This window comes from Fundulus heteroclitus, unplaced genomic scaffold, assembly GCF_011125445.2.
Source record: "Fundulus heteroclitus isolate FHET01 unplaced genomic scaffold, MU-UCD_Fhet_4.1 scaffold_49, whole genome shotgun sequence".
NCBI lineage: Eukaryota > Metazoa > Chordata > Actinopteri > Cyprinodontiformes > Fundulidae > Fundulus > Fundulus heteroclitus.
In genome coordinates, this window is record NW_023396912.1 from 1,192,528 (window position 1) to 1,218,515 (window position 25,988).

At 43.4% G+C, this 25,988-nt stretch overlaps 1 pseudogene; it reads right to left on the bottom strand.

The window, feature by feature from the left end:
- Positions 1-19,455: 19,455 nt before the first annotated feature.
- LOC118560790 lies at positions 19,456-20,412 on the bottom strand (annotated as a pseudogene).
- Positions 20,413-25,988: the final 5,576 nt, after the last annotated feature.

Below are 25,988 nucleotides of genomic sequence, written 5' to 3' on the forward strand. Positions count from 1 at the left end.
TAGTGGATGGTCAGTGAGGTAGTGGATGGTCAGTGAGGTAGTGGATGGTCAGTGAGGTAGTCTATGGTCAGTGAGGTAGCCCATGGTCCAGTCAGCCAGATGTTTGTCCACTCCAGCGTCCTCCAGCTTCCTCCCTCAGCAGCACCGGTTTGATGGTGTTGAAAGTGCTGGAGAAGTCAAAGAACATGACTCTCACAGTGCTCCCGGTGGTCTCCAGGTGGGTGAGCGCCCGCTGCAGCAGGTAGATGATGGCATCCTCTACTCCGATGTTGGGCCGGTGGGCAAACTGCAGCGGGTTCCCTGGCGTGTGGTGTTTTGGGAACCGGTACCACACAGGAGGTCTTCCACAGGTTGAGGCTCAGGTTGTAGGTGTAGCTGAGGACCTCGCAGAGCTCATCTGCACCTGTGCAATAATCCTGTACAATATTTGATATTTTGATTTTTTTCCCCATCCACTGTACATATCTGGATGTACTGTATAAACCTTATGCATCTTTTCCTCCTTTGTGCACCCTCTGATGCTTATAAGAGCTGATGTCACAAGTTAATCTCTCCATTGTGAGATCAATAAAGTTCTCATCATATCTTATAGTGAACCTGGAGTTTAGTCTTTCTCCACCTGTGTTCAGCTTTTCAACACTCCCTTTTCACTTCTAACCATGGATATTAGATTTTTTTTACACCTGTGGTCAGTTGAAAAGAAATTTCACATTTTAGGGAAATGAAGAATATAACGTAAATGTATACTTAAATCCCTCATTCCTTTAGGCGTAGACTCTTCTTCTGTAGTGAGTAGGTCCTCTGAGTCTTTGAAGAAGGATGCACATACGCAAACAATCCAAATGACTTTTTTAACTTATTGATAATTTGATACTAATGGAATTTTATAGATGCTTCAAACTATAAGGCCTGCACAGTTGTGTATCATTCAGATGAAAACATTAGAAAAGTACATATATCACTTTCCTTACAACAACGGACACTAAGAAAGCGTTTGGATTATTCAGTATGATTTATTTATTTTTATGGGTTGTTGAACATCCAACTTGGTGTCTTCTGTTATGACATTATGAGATGACAGACTGCAGCTCCCAGCATGCAACACAGTCGTTCCGATACCAGATCTTATCTGGTTACCATGGAGACGACTACAAAAGCCTCCTGTGCCCCAATTTCGTCCTTTTTCAAGCAGCCGCCTTGTTCAGAAGACTTTTCATCTCCACGCATAGATTCGCACGTGGTCTGTGATTTGAATCTCGGCCAGTCCAAGCTCAGTGAATCACCTTCTCTCCCTGCATCCAATCAGGAGGTCAAGACTTTAAAATTTAAAATCTTGGAAAAGGTACAAGTAGCTGGTAGCGGTTAGCCCTAGGTTGTTATGAAATAACATTAGTTAGCTGCCGTTAGCCGAGTGCCACCGATACTAGAAGGATTTAGAATTAAATTGCTCATGGACATTGCTAGCAACTAGTTGTCATGGTTGAGTTTTGGTTTGGCTTTGTTTTTCTGTTATTTTCATTTTTCCATCTCTTTTGGGTTAGGTTTGACTTTATTTATTGTTAGTTTTCTGTCATCAGTTATTTTCTGTCAATTTTCACTTCACCTCCTCAGCAGTCAGTCACACCTGATATCATTTACCAGTCAATTAGCCAGACCCTGGTTCCACCTGTGAAGTGTTCTATTTAAACCTGCCTCTGCCTTCAGTTCAGCACTGGGCCGTCATCATTCCACACCTCTCCATGCCAGTCCCCGTTTTTTGCCTTGGAAGATTTGTTTTTCTTGTTTAAGGTTAGTCCTGCCAGTTTTCTATAGACTCATACTTTACTGTTTGTCCCTGGAGAAGTTCTGCTCTGTGTCCTGGTGTCTCCAGAGAACTGCTAACTGGACTAGCCATCCTGGAAAGGCTCTGCTCTGTGCCCTGGTGTCTCTCAAGTTCTGCTAACCTGACTAGCCGCCCTGGTGAAGCTCAGCTCTGTGCCACGGTGTCTCCAGAGATCTGCTAACCTGACTAGCCACCCTGAGTCCTGGTGTTGCTATGAGGCCTGCTAGCCGAGCAGCACCTAGCGAGTGTGGTCTCTCTCTCTCTCCGGGCCGTCAGCTCCTGCCATCACCTACATCCCTGACCTTCTGCAGCCCTGAACCTCCGGTCTTCATCATCCGCCATCCAGCACACTTCCTTTAAATAAAAACTCTTAAACTTTAGTCCCGTGTGCGCGTCCTGAGTTCATCGATAAACAAACCTTGACAGTACAGCCCAGTCCAAAGGTGAACTCAGGCGCCATGCGGGACTTACCTGCAGGAGTTGACGACCCAGACATCCTCGCATATGTGGAGATGTGCGAACGCCAGATGAGGGAGAGGTATGCCAACATGGCTTCCGTCCGGGACCCTGCGCCACCAGTCCGGACCGACTCCACTCCCCAGGTGGTTTACGTGGGCATTGTTACGGCTACCCCGGAACCCAGGAAGAGAAGCCACTCAGCCTCTCGTCGTCTCGATCATCACCTCCATGACTCGCAGCTGGCCCCTCGAGTGAGGCTCATCGTTCCACCTAGCGGAGCTCCACGCATCAAGGAGAGCCAGCTGTGGGAGTTCTACTACGGTGACCGAGACGACCTTCTGCCCTGCTGGCCAGCGGCTACCTCCAAGACTGCCCCGGATTCCTCATCTGGCTCCTTCCGGCAAGGACGGCAGAACCACTTTGCCTCGTCGGGGCCGCCCTCCTCGAGGGTTTAGTCGGGCGATGCTGCTCCGCCGCCTGCCTCGTCCAGGACGACCTCCACGAAGACTTTTTCTTTTTTGCTTAGCAGCCATTTTTGCCTGCGCCCTTAAGGCCAGTGCCTTCTGTTTATTTTGTTAAAGCTCGGCCTTAGTTTAAAGTTTAGTATTCCTCAGTTTAGAATTATTTAGGGGGTTCTTTGTTTTCTTAGAGTTCTTAGTCTTTGTTTGCTTTGTTTTCCCTGCTCTGTTTTGGGATTATAGATTTTGCCTTAGTTTTCTAGGTTTGCTTAGCCTTGTCAGTTTAGCTTTAGCTCTCTAGTTGTCATGTTAGCGTACTTGTTCAAGTCCTAGTTTTTCTTGATTTGCCTTTTATTTGTAGTTTAGCTTTAGTTTCGTTTTCTGCTTAGTGTTTTGTTTTGATATAAGGGTTAGCTTTAGTTTTTCTTTTGTGGTGCTATCCCTGTTCTAGTCTTGCCTTTATTTTCTAATTCTTAGTTTGATTCTTTATTTTTGTCCTGCACTCTCCCAGCGCTCCTTAGGTCCTAGCGCTCATTTAGACTTCTGTCCCCTGGTTCTGAGCTGTTTCATGCTCATTAGCTTTGGCTAGTTCGAGCCTCCTTAGTTGTTTTGGCCTCCTAGTTCCTCTGTCTCCTAGTATTTAGGTTTCTCGGTTCCCCGGCGTGTTAGGACGCCCTCTGTTTTCGGTTCCCCGGCGTGTTAGGACGCCCTCTGTTCTCGGTTCCCCGGCGTATTAGGACGCCCTCTGTTTTCGGTTCCCCGGCGTGTTAGGACGCCCTCTGTTTTCGGTTCCCCGGCGTGTTAGGACGCCCTCTGTTCTCGGTTCCCCGGCGTATTAGGACGCCCTCTGTTTTCGGTTCCCCGGCGTGTTAGGACGCCCTCTGTTCTCGGTTCCCCGGCGTGTTAGGACGCCCTCTGTTCTCGGTTCCCCGGCGTGTAGGACGCCCTCTGTTCTCGGTTCCCGGCGTGTTAGGGCGCCCTCTGTTCTCGGTTCCCCGGCATGTAAGTACGCCCTCCGTTCTTGTTCCTAGGCGTTTTAGATGTTCCTGCTTCCCTCACATCCCGACGTTCTCTTACCCAAGCCCCGGCATTTTCCTCAAGCCCCGGCGGGTTTCCCTTTGGCGCTAAGTACGCCCGTTCCTTCCCTCTGGCGTTGTTGTACGCCTGTTCTTCCCTCTGGCGTTGTTGTACGCCTGTTCTTCCCTCTGGCGTTATCGTACGCCTGTTCTTCCCTCTGGCGTTGTCGTATGCCTGTTCTTCCCTCTGGCGTTGTCGTACGCCTGTTTTGCCTTGTGGCGATGTTCGCCTGTTTTGCCTTGTGGCGATGTTCGCCTGTTTTGCCTTGTGGCGATGTTGGCCTGTTCTGCCCGTTTTTGCCTTGTGGCGATGTTCGCCTGCCAACATCTGTTAGACGCCCTTTGTTTGGTTTACCAGGGGTTGTTAGAAACCCCCTTTTAGTTTGCCCTAGTGGGTAGTTTTGGTTTGATTTTAGCCCACCATCCTACCTTCCCTCCACCCACCCTGGTTCGGTCACTTTGTAGTTTGTTTTGTTTGATTTTAGGCCGTCCGGAGTCCGGCCTTGGGGGGGGGGGGGGGGGGGGGGGGGGGGGGTAGTAGTAATGTCATGGTTGAGTTTTGGTTTGGCTTTGTTTTTCTGTTATTTTCATTTTTTTCATCTGTTTTGGGTTAGGTTTGACTTTATTTATTGTTAGTTTTCTGTCATCAGTTATTTTCTGTTAATTTTCACTTCACCTCCTCAGCAGTCAGTCACACCTGATATCATTTACCAGTCAATTAGCCAGACCCTGGTTCCACCTATGAAGTGTTCTATTTAACCTGCCTCTGCCTTCAGTTCAGCACTGGGCCGTCATCATTCCACACCTCTCCATGCCAGTCCCCGTTTTTTGCCTTGGAAGATTTGTTTTTCTTGTTTAAGGTTAGTCCTGCCAGTTTTCTATAGACTCATACTTTACTGTTTGTCCCTGGAGAAGTTCTGCTCTGTGTCCTGGTGTCTCCAGAGAACTGCTAACTGGACTAGCCATCCTGGAAAGGCTCTGCTCTGTGCCCTGGTGTCTCTCAAGTTCTGCTAACCTGACTAGCCGCCCTGGTGAAGCTCAGCTCTGTGCCACGGTGTCTCCAGAGATCTGCTAACCTGACTAGCCACCCTGAGTCCTGGTGTTGCTATGAGGCCTGCTAGCCGAGCAGCACCTAGCGAGTGTGGTCTCTCTCTCTCTCCGGGCCGTCAGCTCCTGCCATCACCTACATCCCTGACCTTCTGCAGCCCTGAATCTCCGGTCTTCATCATCCGCCATCCAGCACACTTCCTTTAAATAAAAACTCTTAAACTTTAGTCCCGTGTGCGCGTCCTGAGTTCATCGATAAACAAACCTTGACACTAGTTATGCAAGAAGCATCTTGGCTTCAGGTCTGTTTTGGTACTCCAGTTTGCTAACTCAGAGCTATTTAACCCATGTCCTTTCAATGGTGCGACCTCAAAGAGCTGACATGTTGATTGTGAATGAGATTCCCTGCCAAATGTGAATCGATTTAAACATTGCTACCTCTCAATTAATTTATTTTAATTTAATTTATTTTCATTTATTTCTTTTTGCATGTTCTATTGAGTAGCATTAACTTCATAAGTGTTTCCTAGTGTTTTATTAAGTAGAATATTTGCTGTAACAGATAATTATTAGTTTGATAAATAATAACTTGTGAAATTGTAGGTGTCTGGATTATTTTGGTCTAGAAATTAAATGGTCTCTAAGAGCTATCGAATTGTCTCCTTTTGAGTTATTAACTGAATCAGCTGGGACATTTTCATTGACTTGTGGTAAAGGAGTAAAGATTAAAACTCCAGTTGCAATTTTAATTAAAGTTATCAGTTACCATTCAACAACTGGTTAAACACTTTTCTGGTATAAATAAGTTCATAAATCGTAATTAATGAAGCAATTGTTAGTGTAACCATTACAGGCTCATAGCCCTTGATCACAACCACTTGAATTGAAGTTTGTAGATAGATACCCCGCCTCTCACCCATTGACAGATGGACATAGGCACCAGCACCCCTCATGACCCCATGAGGGATAAGCCTGTCTGAAAATGGATGGATGGAGATATGAACGAATGACACATTTTTCTCTGTCAAAATCCACTGGTTACAATGAATAAATTCTGCACTTTTCATCGACATCAGATATAAATGCACTCTCACTCTTGCTGTGTTCTATTTGCATCCATACAGGCGTATAATTGTTAATTTAACAAGACTGACTGTGACACAAAGATTTAGATGTCATTGTGTTGGTTGAAAAGTGGAGACTGGGAGCCGTGATATCAAAGAGCGGACCAGAGAACATTTTGGAGAAATTTTAAACGTTTGAAAAAGCTGGAAATCCTTGAATTAATCTGTAAAAAAAACAGTTCAAGACATATAAGAAGTATCTCAGGTGTTAATATTTTAATTTATTTTTAAACCAAGGCTGCGAAACTCACCATCGCTTCTTTTCTATTTGTCTTTGAAATAACACGGTTTAAGTTTAGCTTCTTCCTTTTACTCAAAAAAATATGTTTTTGTTGTCTGCTGGTAAGGAACGTAACTAATGTAAGTTAGTGCTCAGTGTTTCTTCTGCTGCTGAATCCATTTAAGAGACTAGCAGCATCTCACATGCTGCTGCCCCCAACAGATCGGTTCTAAAATTTAAGGAATTAAATTGTTTTAATTGGAAACAGATACATTGGTACTTTCTGCAGAGATTCGTGTCCACAGCAGTGAAGACTTGTAGTCGTAGAAATTAGAGTCGTATTCACGAGACTTTGGACTCACAGCTTTCAGGTTCATACGTTGATACAAACAATCCTAACCCACAACGTTTTTAGACTCACCGATATGACATCAGAATTTAGTGGACAGTATCTTTCTGACATAAAACTACCAATGCCAGTTGTTAGAATCTGCACACATCTGATTGACAGCTTCCTTACGCCATACTTTCAAAGAAAACAGAAACATGGTCACATGCTGCAAATGTTTAGACCTTTAGTGATAATCAAGTCCAAGATAATTTCCTGTTTGCTGTTGTTGTTGTTGTTTAAAATGCTTATTTGCCCTCCTTTAGTGTAGGTGCTGGTCCAGCATGAAAACTTTGTGGAAACTTTGCACATGACTTATTTATTATCCAAACAGTCCCATGGTTCACATGCACACATGGACTTTATGAAAATAGTGGTGCTGTTGGCTCTGCAAGATCAGATTTGTTTATCAAAAACGGATCGTCAGAGATTCTTTGATTAAGTTTCATGTTCAGTCAGATGGAGGAATGTATGACAGGAGCCAGAAAACTCCTCCCTTTCCCAGTAACTCAGAACAGAAAGCAAAACTCTTTGGGAATTTAAAGATAAACATCCTGGTGATAAAAGGGTCAGATAGAGATCTGATGAAGGTCTGAAGGACAGAGTCTGGTGGTTTAATCATCTACAGCTCACTAAAAGTCCCTCTGAGCTTCTGCTTTGTGTTCAACAGTAAAGGAAACATCCCATGAAGAGCAAACGGTGGTTTCTGCAGAGAGACAAACTCCTCCATGATGAGGGGAGGACATGTTGTCCCTCAGGGACAGGAGCTGTAATAATGTGACCAGCAGCTTCCAGTTGTTAGTCAGACTCTGCAGACAGTTTTACTTCCTCTAACAGAGACTCTGACTTTGGCTTAGATTCATCGTCTCACCTCAGCTTTCCTTCCTGAACACCAGAGAAATGGATCCTAAAGAGTTCAGCCAGAGCTAATATTATGGAGGTTATCAGCTTCTCTCTGCTTTTACAGCTTCACTTTCTTTTACAGTTTGAACTCAAAGGGGAGTACTGAGGAAACAACCTTCAGTAAAGAAAGCTTTCATTTCCCAGTAAGCTTGTTTATAGGAACAGGCATGTCCTGTTCGTGCAAACATTTAACTGCTCTGTTTGAACAGAGCGTAATTATTGTCAGTAAATCCCTCTTGGCTCAGTGGCAGCTGGTGGAAAATTCCCCGCCCTCACACTTTGCACGTTTGAAATATGAAGCCATGAGTCAGTCTTATATAAAACAAGAACAAGCGTCTACAGGCTGTTGTTCAATCTATTTCTATAGAAGAAAGAACAAAATATCACTTTTTTTCTGAGCTGATCAAAAATATAAACCTGGTTTGCTCTAGTGGATCAGAACCAAGAGGGGAGAAGAGGGAAGTTTTTTCTTCCTCCTCTTTATTGTTAATCACTAAACCGGATCAGTAAAAAGCTCTTCCTGTTCAACACAGACAACCATTGTGTACTTCTCTGACATACATGACTCCCCCTCAGTGTGACAAAAAGTAAAAAAAGTCCTCTCCACCTGACCAGTAGTAATAGTTCCCATTTAGTCATTGCTTTATATAGAATAAAGAAAGAACTCTGACTGAGAGCAGACGGTGTAAATACCCAGCATTCTCTTCACATCACTTCATTCAGACACTCCGCCCAAAAGTACTAATTTCCATGATGTAGGTGTGAATCATGGATGTTACATGCAGTGGTGGCTGCATGTGGGATTTCCCCCCATTTCAGGTTGCTGCTGAGTTCCAGCAGGCTAAGTAGTCCCAGCTGGTTTTACTCGGCCTATTGATTAGCAGAGTTCGCCAATTGGGCAGCATGTGTGCTGCAGCTTGATGGTGATGTGTTACTGGTCCTGCACAAACTTTGAACGTTACCCTCTTGGTTTGTCTTTTTTTTTTCCTGGTTTATCCATTGTTACAGTCCCTCCCCTCTCTAACACCCCTAGACGGTTTTGGGGACGTAACAAAATGGGGGCTCGTGCGGGAGTTGAACCCCGAACCTCCCGGGACTTAGAGGTTTGACAAGTAATGGCATCTTAACTGGTCTGGAAACAACAGATGAGTGTAACTTGAAAGTTGAGGATCCTGGTGCTGATGACACAGGGGTCAAAACGAAGGAGGCATCTAGTCACTTTGCTAGTTTTAGTAATGTGACTCCTAAAACTAGTAGGTTGGAAGAAAAACCTGTGACATTACCACAATATGAACCTTTTTCAGAAGAATCGTCTGCTGGTTCAAGGATGGAGCCTGGGTTGAGGGTTCGTCTTGCTCACCTTCAGCTGGAGAAAGAGGATTGTGAACGGGAATTTCAGCTTGGTAGAGAACTGGAATTGATCAAGCTTGAAGTGGATGCCTGTGCTAAAGGTGCTGGTGCAATACTACTTTAAGATGGTGAGGATGGGGTGTGCCATCCTGTAAGTTACTTTTCTACTAAGTTCAAAACTCACTAGGTGAATTATTCCACCATTGAAAAGGAAACTCTTGGAATGCTCTTGGCCTTACAGCATTTTGAGGTGTATGTTGGTTCTTCGTCTCCAGTGACCGTGTTTACTGATCATAACCCTGTTGTGTTCTTGGCACAGATGTACAATCACAACCAAAGGTTGATGCTCTGGCCGTTGATGGTCCAGCGATTTAACCTCATAATTAAGCAAAAGAAGGGTTCGGAGAATGCGGTGGCAGATGCCTTATCCCCTGTGTATGGTTGATCTTAAAAAGGTGAAGGTTGGGGTGCTGTTTGATATTTTTCTTTGTTTGTGTTTCTCTCTTAGGGCTTGGATTTTATGTGAGGGGATGTTAAATGCAGTGGTGGCTGCATGTAGGATTTTACCCCCCTTATCAGGTTGCTGCTGAGTTTCGGCTGGTTAATTAGGCCCAGCTGGTTTCACTCTGGTTCTTGATTAGCAGAGTATAAGACTAGATGGGAAACTTATGTTGGGGGCCTCTTGGCCAATTGGGCAGCATGTGTGTTGCAGATTTATGGTGATGTGTACGGCTACTGGTCGGTTGCTAAAGATCTTGGCTCTGGTGGTTACTCTCTCCTTTTGTCTTTTTTTAGGTTCCAAGTTTTCCCTTTATGATTTCCTCAGATTTGGTTTGAACACTAAAACTTTAAACCTTGTCTTTTTTTTCCTGGTTTATCTATTGTTACAGTCCCTCCCCTCTCTAACACCCCTAGACGGTTTTGGGGACGTAACAGTGGCTAAAAGCAGAAGGTTGTAGTTTTTGCCTCAAGATCGTGTTACAAGGTAAAAAAACCCCGCATTTTACCATCTGACCTAAATTGCAGGTTACAGGATACGTAATTTGATCCTCGTGTTTTGAATTTCAAATGTTGATGGAAAACAGGTCTGCCATGGCGGCTTCTTTACCAGCCGCTGGCTATGAGACGAGTTATACAATGAAAGTCAAACATATTAAATCAACACTGATGAACAGAACATGTTTTCTTAGTTTTTATGCTGCACTTTGTTGTGAGGCAGAAGCATCAGGATGAATTCAGTGTAATCTCTGTTTTCTGCCTGGTTCTGGTCTCTGCTGAGGACAGCAGTCTGGTTAGAGCAGCTGTGAGCAGTTCTGCAGGAAGAGAGACAAAGAAAAGCCTCCTCTGTTACCTACAGGGTCATTACCAGTAAACAAGGTTCTTAGTAACAGGTTAAACCAGTTTAACTGCACCCTGTTTTACGCAGCCAGACGTTATATTTACACTCTTTTCATACCAGGAACCACCTACATTCTCTTCATTGTGTAGAAAGATCAAAACAAATGTTGGTGAGAAGAAACAAATGTCAATAATTCAGGCCAGATAATTCAGGTTTTTGCTTTGACCAGAAGATGTTTAGAATATCCACATTTACAGCAGGTGGAACATGAGGATGGTGGAAAGCTGACATCATAATACAGCTGACTGCTGATTGGCTGCAGGTTAGAGCTACAGTTTGAAAACCTTTCAGCAACATTTCAACATGAAGGTTTGACCAGAAAATTAAGCTTTTGCTTCACTACAAGAATATCATGGAGGTTGGAGGAGTTTTTCACTCATAAATGAGCCTGTGTTTCATCCATCCTAAGTAGGAAAATATGTGCAAATTAATTGCCTTAAAACACAAGAGAGCAGCAATGTACAGACAGTGGTGATGAATTACATGTTGGCTTTGCATAGGTGATAAACTCCCCTGTAGACACACACAGAGCAGCTAAAATGTTTTATGTTTCCATATGTTGGTTTGACAGGACATGTTTTCCTTCTGTTTAAGTAGAATCTACTTTATAGTTATTTACAAGTGAAAATGCTGATTATGCTGATGATTCATGTGAATCAGAGACAGAACAGGGAACTAGGAGGTTTCTGCGTAATAATACACCCATAATCTACAGCAGGGATGGGCAACTGGCGGCCCGGGGGCCGCACACGGCCCTCGTCTTCACTCAGTGCGGCCCGCGAATAGATCAATAATAATTTAATAATGATAAAAAAACCAAAAAAAAAAACCTTGTAATTATACTTTTGACCGATAGGGGGCCGTACCCAAACAATAGCGGCACGGGCCGCTTTGCAACAGCGAGGAAGAAAGTCAAGAGCCCTGGCCACTAGCAGTGGAATAAAGGGAAAACTTGACGAGAAAGTCACATTTTTCAGAGGAAATGGGAAGAAGTATGGACATGGGGAATTGTTTTTTTTTGGTCTCTTGTCATTCACACACAACAGACACCGTGAGAGCCGACGTGAGTTTTGAAACTGCAAAGCTTTGTCTTAAGCAGAAGATCAAACGTGCAGCACCGCGTTCACAGACCAGAGTGATGCATTCGTGAGCGTCAGAAAGCTATGGTGCATTCAGGAGCATGGGACATTAGATTTTTCAGAATAAAAAGCTAACAGATGTGCATAATCAAAAAGTAACAGGAATACAATTATAGAGCATTCAGTATTGTAAGAAAGCCCACACAGTTTCTGGATAGACACATTATTGTTTGAGTTAAGTTCTGTTCCGTTTTATGCCTCTTTCCTTGTAAATTTGAAATGACCCATGCTCCTGAATGCATTGATATGGAGTTTAAATTCCTTTTTTGCATGTGGCCCTCCAATGGTCGTGCTGAAAAAAATGTGGCCCTCTTTATCATGGAAGTTGCCCATCCCTGATCTACAGGAACTAAAGCTGTTAGAGTTCTGTTGGTCTGCAGGACTGGAGATAACAGATAAGAGTGATTTATTATGGCTAATACTTCAAAGTTACAAACTGCTCTCAGCTTCTAAAGTAAACCAGCCTAAAGGAAGTGGAGGTTTTCAATGAGTTCCCTTTAGAGAGGCGACCACAAAGGTTTCTGTTGCTGAAACTCTGCAAAGAAGAAGAAACAACATAAAAAAACAAACAGTTCAGCCCTGCTGGGTTCATGCAGACATCAGCACTATAAGACCGGACTCTGGCTGGACCGGTTCTGGGTTCTCTAGCATAAACACAGCTTGACTCAAAGTAGGCCTCCTGCTTCAACTCACCCTAACCAGAACAGAGGCTGACCGGGTGTTTGCAGGAACTGGAGGACTTAACGTGTCCTAAATTAATCTAAAGTTAAATTTAGACATCAGGCAGCTGACTCAGAACAAATACCAACTTCAGAGCCTCAAAGCTAAATATCCTGACATCGTCCTGGAAGCTGCAGCTTGAAGTTGTGTTTTTATGATGAGAATGTCAGAAGAAGGTTCACTTCCTCATTCTCTGCCTGCTGGAACCTGTTTACTGCTGAGGTTAACCATGAACACTCAGAGGAATGTTCTCTGGGTTTATCATGTCTAGGCTTGGTATTATCTGTAATTATCTACATCTTTGCTTGGAGACACGACTGCAGATTTAATCTCTTTCACAGGCTGATTGAAATAAAGGAAGTTTGGTTCAAAACTGGAATTTTAACATGAAAAACAGGAAATAAGTTAAGAGAGATCATGAGTTTAGTTAAAAATGTTAAACATGATTGTCTGGAGAGTTTCAGTGTAAATATTAAATCTTTGTTTAACTGAAGTTTTCCAGCCTTTATTTCTTTCTAGTATCAGGATTTTCTGCTTCCAGCTCATTTAAGGTCAGAATGTCACATCAGGCCATTAAAAACATTTTTATTTGGAAATGCATTAAAACTTTAATAACACCTGTTTAAAGGTGATTTGTTAAAGAAACTTTTAGTCTGAACAACAAACCTCAGGTTTCATGCTAAATTAATCTGGAGAACCAAGTTAAAAATCAATTAACAGCCTTCAACTTTACATCAGTAATGGAAAATAACACTTTTAGTTTGCTGTTGATTTTGTTGTTTATTGTTTGTTTTGTCAAAGTCAACTAAAATCTGACGTATCTAGAGGGAATAAAGTTATGAATCCTACATTAAGGTGACATAACTGCAGGTTCTCTCAGGAAGGAACTCAGGTCTCTATAATCTACAGCAAATATGAACAAATTCACAGGAGTTATGATGAAAGGAATAAAGAGTAAAATCTTTGTAGATTCATTGGTTCTCATGTTTTAACAGAGGAACAGGAAGCTTCACACAGCTGAAACATGAGGTTCTCTGTTGATAGTCCTGAGAACGTCTCTTAAAGAGACGGAACGTGTTCTCACACTTTGATAGAGCAATATGTAAAATACTTAAATAACACATTTTCTAAAGCTGATTACAGGAAACAACATTAATGATCATAAATGAGCCACTAGAGCATCACTAATCCTGTGTGATGTTCTACAGTAGAACCCAGGTTCTACCAGAATAATGAGCTCATTCTTTCAGGAAGACATTTTCATCTCCACTCCATTATTTCAGATTAATAAAATAAAATTATTAATGAAAAAGACGTGTTAGAAAACAGTGTTTAGTCTCTGACTGATATCTGTCAGTTAAAGTGAACAAAACTCAGAGAAGACTTTGATTCTCTTGGAGATTAAAAAAACAACATAAAACTGTATAAAACCACCACCAGACCAGGTTTATGTTTTTATTTGACTGATTCTATTAAATAAAGCAGCAAAATGAAATGAATACATGAGCTTTTACCAACTAGTTGACTGTAGGATTGCTGTCTCTGGCCTTGTGCCGTTCTCAGGACAAACACTCAGAGACAGCCGTAGATTGTGACAATCAGAGCAGGCTGAAGGCTTTGGTACGCCAATGGGTGGAGAGACGAATGGGTGGAGCGACCAATGTGCGGAGTGACGAATGGGTGGAGCGACGAATGTGCGGAGTGTATCGCAAATGTGACACTAAAAATGGCGGAGACAGAGGCTCTCCCTCACTGTCTGCCTGCTGAATCCTGGCTCTATTGTGAGGTGAGCAATGAACACACCCTGGTTCACTGAGGGAGGAGCCTTATGTGACAGAGATCTCTAACTCTATCGTGTCGGTTCTTGTTGTTATTTGAATTTCTCTGCAGTCTTTGCTTAGAAACACATCAGAAAATGTAAACTGCTGTACACACTGAAAGGAATTAGGTCTAAAACTGAAGCTTTAGCTTAAAGAAGACTTGGGAGAGACGGAGTTTAGCTATAAACTTTATAGCCGTTTTGGCAGAAAGGTTTAATAAAGATAAATATTACAATCAGAAGGAATCTAACTTTGGTTATCTGATGGCTTTTCTCTTTTACAATCTGTTTATTATCATAATTTTCTACTTCCAGCTCATGAAAACGTGACGTTTAACATGAGAATATCTCTTTAGACCAGTTTATAGAGAAACCTTTGGTCTGACCAACAAGCCTCAGATCCTGTTTCATGCTAAAAGAATCAAACATTAACACAGACTCCACCTTCTACAAACTCTGTCTCTAATCTAACCTGCTGCTCTGTCTGAAACGCTGAGTCATCATAAATGAACTTCAGCAACAGAATCTCAGCAGAGTTGATGCTAAATGTCCTCAAACTGAGTTCTAGAGTCTCTGTATATTATATATACAGTCCCAGAGGTCCTGGTGGACCTTCATGGTTGATCTATCAGGATCTTAATGGAGTCTCAGAGATGAACAGCAGTTGATCATTTCTGATACTTTCACCTGGATTTTCCTCCCTGTTCTCTGTCTCCCTCTGCCTGTGAAGCTGAGCTTTGTTCTTCTTTGTCCTGCAGGAGGACCAAGGTCTCCACCTGCTGGTGTTTGATTACACACCTCTGTAAATGAAGGCTTAACATCATAGCAGAGAATTTTCTGCAGGCATGAATCCATCATTTAAGGAGTGATTAGTGATGAATTCATGCAGCACAGTAATTCATATCATTGAAAAAAGGGACTGATATCTCACTTTGGTAGGAGTCTTACTGGACCTTAAAGATTATTTTGCACACGTTAAGATAATCAGGAGATGATTGGTTTGGAGTGATCGATTTATTTCATTTATTTATACATAGAACAAAATGTGTAAATCCTTTCTGTGTTTTATGTTATCTGTGTACAGTCTCTGTCTCAGGAGGAAATCTTCTCAGAGCTGCAGGAGATGACCTGGTTTAAAGCATCTAGATGTTCACAGAAGGTCACCTCAGCCTGGAGCTTCAGGAAAACATCACTGGAGCTGTGATGCACCAGGATGAAGAATCTGAGACAGCCACACATCAGTTCCGACTAAAACTGGATTTCTTTCTAACTCCAGTCAGTATGTGAACATTTATTTCATGAGCATCAATAAAACATCAAACTTTATCCAGCAGAGGAGCAGCTGGGTCTCTGCTCCTGGTTGCTCTGCAGATGATCTGGCCCTGATGGACGTCTCCTGTCCTCACTGCTGAGTAAACCACACATGTAGAAGTTCCTGCAACAGAAAAGGCTCAGATTACTGCAGAGGCTGGAGCTGCAGGCCTGTTCTCAGCAGGCAGGACTTCAGTTCACTAAAACCACTGATGTGGTTGTTTAACAGGACAGAGAGTCATTTAATGCTCTTCTGATGTCATCAGCTGCTGCTCTGCTGCTGCTGCTTCTAACAAACTAAATGTGTTTATGTTGGTTTATGAACCACAAAGCTGATCTCTGCTGCTGAAAGGTAGAAAACAGAGAAAAAATAACCACCATCAGACCACATGGAGGTGGAAACTCTGCAGCTCAGAGCTGCTTTCAGCCTGGTCTGAGTCTGTCTGTTCAACACCTGCTTGGTTCTGACCAATCAGCAGCAGGAAGCTGTTGTGGTTTATCTCCATCCACACGCTACATGCAGCACTAAGCAGAACCCAGGGTGATTAAATACTGTTCTGTAGAGCAGTAACACTTCAATGTGGGCACAGAATGACTGAAATAAGCACAAATCTGCTCATTTTAACTAGTTTTAACATCAGCAGACCTACAGCTAAACACCTGCAGGTCCTCCTTCAGCTGTTTTCATCCAGACCAGGAAGCTGGACGACCACAGAGACGTTGACAGAATGTCCTCAACCTGCAGAGCAACAACTCTACCAGCCTTCAGCAACTAAACCTCCTGCAGATTAAAACTTTACAGCAATTCAGCTAAAATATGAATTCATGTTAGTGGAAGCATTTTAAACAGAAATGTTCACACTCTGTGGTTCCAGCAGTGCTAGAAGTGTTTGACCTGTTTTATGATCTTACTGCTGATAACTTCCAGCAGCTGGATGGTCGTCATGTTCATGTCTGCAGGTCACAATGACCTCAGGACCCAGAAACCATTTCAGTCCTCCCAGTGTTCCCAGTAAGCTGCTGCCTGCTAACATCTGCTCTGCTTCATGAGTCACCCTCATGCAAACATTTTTAACAGCGTTATCACTCACAAGACTGTCATATGGCCTCGGTGCATCCTGTTCCTGGTACGTGTCTCACTGAAGTTTGAATGCACCCTTTGTTTTCACACACATACATTTCTTTAGGTTACTGGGTTAAAGTTAACATCTGTATTACTTTAAGCTACACTATTATATATATGATTATATTTCCATAACAATTCCCCCTTTGGACTCTCACAAAGAGAGTCCACACAAAAAATGCAGGTACTGAATATAGAAGCATAAAACTTAGAAAATGAGACACAGAAAAACCACCCCTGTGAATCTGATAAACATACTGGGGCAAACATCAGAAACAAAGCATGCAAAAATTAACCTTAGCAAGTCAAACACATCAAAATCAACACAGTGAAATAAATCAGAAACAAATTAAATGAGTAACTCATAATCAGCATAAAAACGTAAAAGTACTACCAAACCATATTGCAGTAACTAATAAGGCAGTATCACAAAATCAAACACATGAAAAACAATATATAGGCATAGAACAACAGAAAATCAAACAGGATAATACCGGAAAAATCTCATTATATCACCCCATGATACTGAACCAACTCCAATCTTACATCCTTTAGAGGAGGTTCTGTCCCCACCTGTAACATCTGATTATTGGGAGAAGACGAGGAAACTGTGCCCTTTTCAATAGTAGTGACAATAAAGCGAACAGCGAGAGTTCTCAAACAGGGGACACAGCAGCAGCCGCACGTAACCAAAATTGCCAAAAACACTGACAGACAAAGCATCATAGAAATAATTAAGTTCTTCCATTTCCCCAGAGCTTGCGTCAGCCATTTATCCAAAGGATTATCTATTCCTGATTGTTCATGCATCGTTTTATTCAGAGTCCTCAAACCTTCTAAAGCTTTAGTCACCAACCCATCCGGTGCTGCATTATTAGGAATAAACGTACAACACATGTCTCCAAACATGGCGCAAACACCCCCTTTTTCCGCCAAAAGCAAATCTAGTGCCATCCTATTCTAAACAGCCATAAAAGAGGTAGGAGCTAATTGTTCAGCTAACCCTTCAACAGCATCTCTAGTCAGATTAGACAAACGCAACACATTGCAATGTATGTAATTAATTCTATCAACATTCTTATTAGGAGTAATCCAAAGGAATATGGATTCAAAACCTGCTGCAACCTGATCTGCCAACCTATACCTGTCGGGAACCCCCCTGGGCACCCCGATCGAATCTATGTATGTAGGAGAATTACTTGCCAAATCAAAATCAGAACTACGCTATGTAACAAGTGTTCCTGGTTTAAACCTGGTCCCATTAACAACAGTGATGCCCCTAACCTTACCATGGCACACACACCCACAGAGCCAAAAGGGAATCGGACAAACAACTGTTTTCCGCCACAATAATAATACAAACCAGCTCTTGCCCAAGTTGCTATAACTTCCACAGGAAACACCCATTGACACCACTCAGGTGGAATTACTCCTACCCTGGACGTAACTTCTATCCCCCTCCCTGTGAAATTAAAACATACATACATATGTGATTACCCGGAGTAAACGGCCCAGGAATAGTGTCATTGTTTATAGGAGGGAAAAGATCATGATAGTATTCACACCCCTCCGAGCGGCCTTTTGTCAACCCTAAAATGCAATCATATCCTGTAGGATCATCAAAAGGAAACAAAGGTGCTGGTTCTGTTGTTAAAATTGGCCTAGCTGCAGCACATGCTACACAGCTCTCAGCCGTATATTGTCTGGCCGTCTGAGCCATCCAAGAAACCCACAAATTGCGTCTCCTATCCCCTGTAGAACTCTCAAGAATGTTACCAGAGGTCAATTTATTATAATCTACATGAAGTCCTCCTGAAGAGGATAAGTCTCTCCCCTTTTCTAGTGAACGAATCAGTTCACCAGAAGTAGTCGCATTATGTAGAGAAATTTTAATCAAACCAACGGGACCGTCATCCCATGAACCTGCTCCAAGGACAAGATAAAATCCTGACGGACTAATACTACAAGGTTTGGGCTTAGTAACTCCACTATTATATGCAGAATAAACCCCAGTGTATGCCCCAAAATAAGGATTAATGTCCAACCCAGAAATGGTCAGGATAATAGGATTAACACCTTGTTCCACCTGATGAGGACCTCTAGTAATGGTTAATGCTTCTTGTAATAATTTATCAAACCCACCATGGCGAACCAGAACAGCCTCATTTCCGGTATGCCATCTCATATAAGCCCAGTGGTAACACCAACGAGAAAGTTTTGGAATACCCTCCGGCAACACACAAGCATAAACATCAGATTCCTGCCATAGTGATGGGTCACTCTCACAATCTACCACTGAGCATAAATCGAATTCAAATACAACCCTTGTTCCTAAAGTGTAATGCAGTTCAATACCACGATGTCGAGTCAGACAATCATCTTTATCCTGAATGGCCCGCTCCTGACGCCTGATAGGATCAGCAGCACCTGCTTCTTGAATAACAATGCTGAAAACAAGCATGCACAACATAAGAAGTAAAACCCATAAACCCAACGCCAGCTGCCGCTGAACCAATCCAGTACCCAATTTCTGCCCCATGTTTAACTTCATACAAAAACCGGAATATTCTAAAATATAAAAAATCGAATCTGTAGACCAAGAGTACACTTTCCCCCACACCTAAAAAAGGAGGTTATGACAAAAGATGAAACAAAAACAACCCTCTTTTAAGATCAAACAAATCCTAAAACTATTACCAACTTACCATGAAGGTCCTTCACCGGCAAATGTAACCTAATGACTGTGTACCAGCCCAACCAAGTCAAAATATTATAGAAATATAAGATCAAAAAATATTGTAAAAAGTAGATCAAAACATTTGTTATATTTAAAGCTAGAAAGATAAAAAACATATAAAATCACATAAATGATTACAAGGTTTTCGTTTGATTATTATTATTTTCAACTTCTTTCTTCAAGACGTTCTTAGAAGAAGGGTGGCGTCCCACAGACACTCAATACAACGTGATGAATCTGCAGGCTGGGTCTTCAACACACAGGTAGACTGCCTGTGGTGTCAAGAACCAGAGGATAATATTATAACCCTGAGTCTGGTTCTTATGCACAGCTGACTGAGCCCAATCAGGTGAACCGCTCCTTTAAACCTCCTGAACCTCCGTCAACGACCTCTGAGGTTCTGCTGCTGGTGCACACTGGCTCCAATGAAACCACGTATTACCTTTTCCTCCCAACCTCACCGCATGTGAGGTTCTCTCGGTCACCTTGAAGGGTCCCGTGAACCTCGGCTCTGACCACTTTCTTTTGATGACCTTGAGCCAAACCCAGTCGACGTCGGGAGGTGGCGTTCCTCTTTCTCCTTCCTTGGGATGTCCACGGATCTTGGTGTACGCCTCCAGCACAGCCTGCAACTGTGAAAAGTACTCCTTACTTGTCAGACTCTGCAGGTCGCCTGCAGTTCCTGGTGGTCGACATTGGGGCCCAGGAAAGCTTCTTCCCGTCTCCAGCTCGTAAGGAGTAAATCCTGTGGTTGAATTAACCGAAGACCTGATTGACATCAGAGCGAGAGGCAAGGCATCAACCCATGATAGTTTCGTTTGCGCACAGATTTTAGCCAACTTATTTTTCAAGTTCAGGTTCATCCTCTCCACTTTGCCCTGCGATTGCGGGTGATACACTGTTCCAAAACATGTGTGTGAGCCCTAAACTGGACTCCACTCGTTGCAGGTCCTGGTTCTTGAAGTGGGTTCCATTGTCAGTCCTGATCTTTTCAGGGAACCCGTGCCTGGGAATGTAATGGTTAATGAGGCATTTTATCACAGTTTTGCTGTCCTCTCTTCTAGCAGGCCAGGTCTCTGGCCATCCTGTAAAAGCGTCCACACACACCAACAAATACTTAAAGTCTCGGGCAGGGGTCACCATGTCTGTATAATCAAGAATCACTTCCTTCCCAGGAACTGTGATCAAAGGAAATCTGCCCTGCAAAGGTTTCAAAGTCTTCTTTGAGTTAAATTGCCCACACAGTGTACAACTTTTTAAAAAGTGTTTGACAATATCTGACATAAATGGATGCCACCAGTGGTTCAAGTTGTCCATGATCTGTCTGACGCCGACATGCCCAACACCATGTGCCTCAGAAAAAAGCTCCTGTTTCAAACCTGGAGGAAAAAACCAGTCTGCCATCTGGCCCTCTCCAGCAACCTTCCTGCTCTGAGGCTCCTCTGAGCCTCCACATATTCTTCTCCTCCGGAGCTGCTCTGCTCTGCAACAGTTTAATGTTACCCATGCTCAACTCTTCTCTCAGCTCATCTTCCACCGTCACCATCATCATCTGAGGCGCATATCCAGCGGCCGCTTTGGCAGCCTGGTCTGCAGCCTGATTCCCTAATGCAATGTCTGAATTACTGTTATCATGTCCTTTACACTTTATAACGGCAATTCTGGCCGGTAACATCAAAACATCGGCTAGCGCTCTCATTTCCATCTCGTGTTTTATGGGTTTTCCCCCCGCTGTCAAAAATCCTGCTCTCAACCACTGACATAACTCCACGTGAACTGCACCTGTGGCATATGCTGAATCTGAATATACATTTACCTCCTGTTGTTCTGCCAACTTTAATGCCTCAATCACTGCTATTAGCTCTGCTCTCTGCGCTGACTGAGGTCCTTGTAACCTTTCTGCCTTCCTTGTTACAAATCCTGAGCCTATTCGTTCAACAACAGAATAGGCTGCTTTCAGTCCTTCACTTTAATGTCTGAAACAACAGCCATCTGTGAACAACTGTCTCACCTGTGGGCCTTCAATAGGACTAGCCTCTAGATCTGGTCTCACCTTCTCCATCCTGGAAACCAATTCTTCACATTGATGTGGTTCACCATCCGTCATGCCATCTGCCATGTTCACGCCTTCATGTGTAAATGTGATGTTGGGTGCTTCCAAAATTTTGGACAGCCTGTGTTGTCTGAGTGCAGTCATTGTGAAGCTTTGTGAATTCACATAAGCCACAACACTGTGAGTTGTCAAAATGGTTAGACTGTGTCCCATGACTAAATGTGCAGTCTTTTGAATCATTCTGGCTATTGCTGCTGCATATTGTGTGCATTGGGGGTGACGTTTTTCCACGTTATCCAACATGACTGATGTATAACACTTTTTTCTCGCCTGTCTTCTGCTGAAACAAGATGCCATTTAAAGCAAATTTGGTTGCAGAGACATCAAGAAAAAATGGGAATGAGTAGTGTGACATCATCCAGAGAAGACGGCTCACCCGCTATTACCATCTAATGTAGAACAGATTACTAGATCAATGTGTGCTTCTGTGCTTTTTTGTCTCTCTTGTTGTGTCTCTGCTCTGTCTTCTGTAACCCCAGTCGGTCGAGGCAGATGACCGTTCATACTGAGCCTGGTTCTGCCGGAGGTTTTTCCTTCCCGCTAATGGGTGGTTTTTCTTCCCACTGTCGCTTCATGCTTGCTCAGTATGAGGGATTGCAGCAAAGCCATGTACAATGCAGATGACTCTCCCTGTGGCTCTACGGTTCCCCAGGAGTGAATGCTGCTTGTCGGGACTTTGATGCAATCAACTGGTTTCCTTATATAGGACATTTATGACCAATCTGTATAATCTGACCCAATCTGTATAATATGATTGAACTTGATTTTGTAAAGTGCCTTGAGATGACATGTTTCATGATTTGGCGCTATATAAATAAAATTGAATTGAATAGTCTGGAAGAGTCAATTCAGCAGCAGATGCAAGTCGTTGTTTAAGCAGAACAAATGCTTCTTCCGCTTCCTGAGTCCAAACCAAAACATTATTTAGTTTTCTCATACCTTGCGCCTTCACGAGGTCCCTCAAAGGCTGCATCAGGTCTGCATAGCCGGGAATATAGTTACGGCTGTAACCAGTCAATCCCAGAAAAGACAGCATGTCTTTCACGCGCAGCGGTTTAGGATGTGACAAAATGCTCTGTTTATGACTGGAGGACATGCTGGTTGTTCCTGCGGAGATGACACGGCCCAGGAAAGAAACCTGTTTTCTGGCAATTTGCAGTTTATCCTTACTGACCTTGAACCCATCTTCATGGAGGTGTCTCAGAACCAGTTCTGTAGCCTGAAGGCAGATCTCAGCAGTTGGTGAAGCCAACAGCAGATCGTCCACGTACTGAATAAGGGTGGTGTTTCTTGGTGTTTCTTGGCAGAGTCTGCAAAACATCTTTCAAAACCTGATTAAAGATACCTGGTGATAGGGCAAATCCCTGTGGCAGTCTGGTGTAACGCAGCTGGCGACCTTTATAAGTGAATGAAAAAACGTCTCTGCATTCTTCAGCCAAAGGAAGACAGAAAAATGCGTTCGCCAAGTCGATACATGTGTACCACTGCTGAGAGGGCTCCAAACTGGAAATGGCCACATATGGGTTAGGTACAGGGATTGTAGGTGTCTTCAAAACAGAATTTACAGCTCTAAGATCATGTGCCATGCGATATTTACCAGTTTGTTTCTTTTCCACCGGCAAAATGGGTGTGTTCCAGGCTGATACAGAGGGTTCTAAAACTCCAGCTGTCAAAAGGCCCGCGATGGTGTCAGTAATGCCTTCCTCCGCTTGAGGTTTATGTGGATACTGATTCACCCAAATAGGAGAGTCAGTTGCAACCTGATATGAAACTGGAGCACATGAAACTAATCCCACATCCGTGGGACTGGTTGCCCAGAGTTGTGATGGAAGAGCATCCAACATCTCAGCTGCTTTATGATGGTTGGTACATTCCCTGCCATGGTGTCGAGTCAAAAGCTCATGTTTCAAAAGAACTTTGTCAGTGACATCAATCAACAATCTGATATGTGTTAGTGGAATTTGAAAACAGCAAACCTGGGATGCTGGTCGGTGCCCAATCAGTAGTCTGGAGGGAACGCTTAACCATCCCTCCTAATTCACTGGCCTGTCGCTCAGAATGGAGAGAAAGAGAAATACGAGGAAATGCTTCATCTGACATCATATACCATTGCTTTTGTTCAGGAGTTAACATCACTGCGGCAGCCACCCCCTCAGGGGCCACATATATGTTCTTAGATGTGACTGTCCAAGTTCTGCAGCAAATGATTCCTCATACCAATCTATGTGATTTCTGTCATAGAACAGAGTGACGTGTGGCGGATCAGGTGGAGTCAGGTAGGAACTTAGGCTTTGAATCCAAGGCTTCCAAAGATGGAACACCAAGAGCCGGGCCGAACCAGATATTGTCCATCCTGGAAAGTGTGACCACATGCTAGAGAAGAACCGTCCGGAAAGGTAACAGTCAAACCTTGAGGTCCACAAAGCACTGCGGCTCCCAGTTTAACCAACAAGTCTCTTCCCATCAAATTGACAGGTGTAGATGGAGACCATACGAATGCATGATGCAGTTTCTGGTTTCCAACTTTCTGACCTTGCGGAGGCGGGGCCATATTAGGATTTGGTGGCACAATCTCACCTCCCTGTGGGGCAAGACAATCCCTTGCCCAGTGTCCAACTTGTCCACAGTTAAAGCAAATGTCGACAGGTGCTCTCCCAGGTCCGCCATATCCACCTCGTCCTCTCAGACCACGGCTCCAACCTGACCGTCCACGCTGTCCACCAAATCGCCATCTGAATCCACGCGCAGAACCCGCAGATCTGTAGTTACATGGAGGATAGAAAACAGGAGTGGGGATCCCTCCCCCTTGCATTGGATTAAACTGAGGTGTCACCATCGGGGATGGAGCCCCAGGTGATGCAACTGCTGAGACCATAACATGTTCAGTTTTTTCTGGTTTATTTTTATCCACCTGCCGTTTAGCGTCTAATAATTGCAATTTGATTAATTGATCATGAATATCCTCTTTCTCTTGTTTTTTCTTCTTCTCTACATCCTGAGCAACGTGCAAATGGTGTACAAGATGTTTTTCCCAGCGGGCATACTCACAACCAGGCATCTCAGGATTCTGTTTCATCAGCTGTGACACCAAAGGAGGCACACCTTTCAGGACTGCATCCCTGAATAATTCACCCAAGTTAGATCTATCCCCTTTTGGATTTACACCTGTGTGTTTGATCCAACTCTCCTCAGCTTGAGTGATGTAGTCCTTTGGATGCTGTAAGGGATCCCAGTCAAACTTGGGAACCGCTGCAGGAGTTGATAATGGGAAATGTTCTCTTATGTTCCCCAAACGAGTGATAACTGAAGAGAATAAAGTTTCATATTCAATGTCATCAACACAACGGCCTAGAACAGCTCTAAAATCACCCAAAGCCAGTTTAGTTCCTTTATTTAGATTATCAAGTTCGGCAAGCCACAATCTGCCACCAGCTGCAATACTAGGCAATTTGTCCACCAGGGCTTGTACATCACCAAATGAATAAGGGACATAGTTTTCTGTGCCCATATTATTTTGTAATATAGGCATCTGCACTCTAGTGGGACCTTGAGAACGAGTTGTCATTGAATGCATGCTGTGAAAGCTATCCTTTAAATTTCTTCTCACACCACGAGTGCCTGGTGGCCTCTGTCTCCTGGCAAATTCTGCTTCTTCAGTAGAATGATGTAACCCATTATTATCAACCATGCCTTCTTCAGCATGCATTTCTCCCTGTAAGGAGAAATCCAACAGTGGCACATTTAACAAATCAGTGGAGTCGTCCTCCTGCCAAATCCATTTTAGTGACATTTTTACATTAACCTCAGGCTCCAATTAATGTGGGTTATTAAACTTGACATTAGTCGATACTGCTGGTGATCTAGTTCCTGTTTTATTAAGATCAACATGATTTAAACCTGTTGCTGGTTGTGTGTCTTCTGAAGATACAGAAGAACAGTCCCTAGAGGGCGGTCTTACTCCAGGTTCCTGGGCGTGCAACGCATGCTCCTCAGGGCCTGCTTTCGTCATCTGAAAAATGGGACGAGCTGAAGGCGGGGAGGAATCCTATGGGATTCTGTGAGAGTAGGGAGGAGCAAGATGGCGGCCAGTGACTTCAGTTTTTCGGCAAAATCAGCACTCCAGTGTATTATATAGCTCAGTGGTCACTACCACTGAGTGCTGATTTTGCCAAAAAACTGAAGTCACTGGCCGCCATCTTGCTCCTCCCTACTCTCACATAATCCCATAGGATTCGGTTGCAACAACAAGCAGTTTTCTGGCTGTGTGAAAACGTTTCACAGGTAATTCTACAGTCAGTGGATGTACTAACACTATCAACTACTAGGATATTAGGTGCTGACATATTTTACGTTATTCATATTAAATATATATATATATATATATATATATATATATATATATTAGGGCTGGGCAAGTTAACGCGTTAATTTCGCGTTAATTCATTAGACTATTAACGGCGATATTTATTTTATCGCGCATTAACGCATGTTGCTCACATGCTTTCAGGCAGTGTCAGTCAGCACGCGCACTGACTGCAGCGCGCTGTCACGGCAGCACTCTCCCGCTCCCCCTCCCCTCTCGTACATGGCTCAGCGGCGCCAGCCAATCAGCACGCAGGCTCAGCCTGGCCCGCCCACTCAGCTCTCACACAAACTTAACACACAAACAGCTGAGAGAGACCGCAGCAGTGAAAAAACATGAACAGGGGAAGTAGCACCGTTCGGCTTTATTTTAATACCGTAAATGAAATCAAGCTGTATGTTTTGTAAAAAGCCGGTT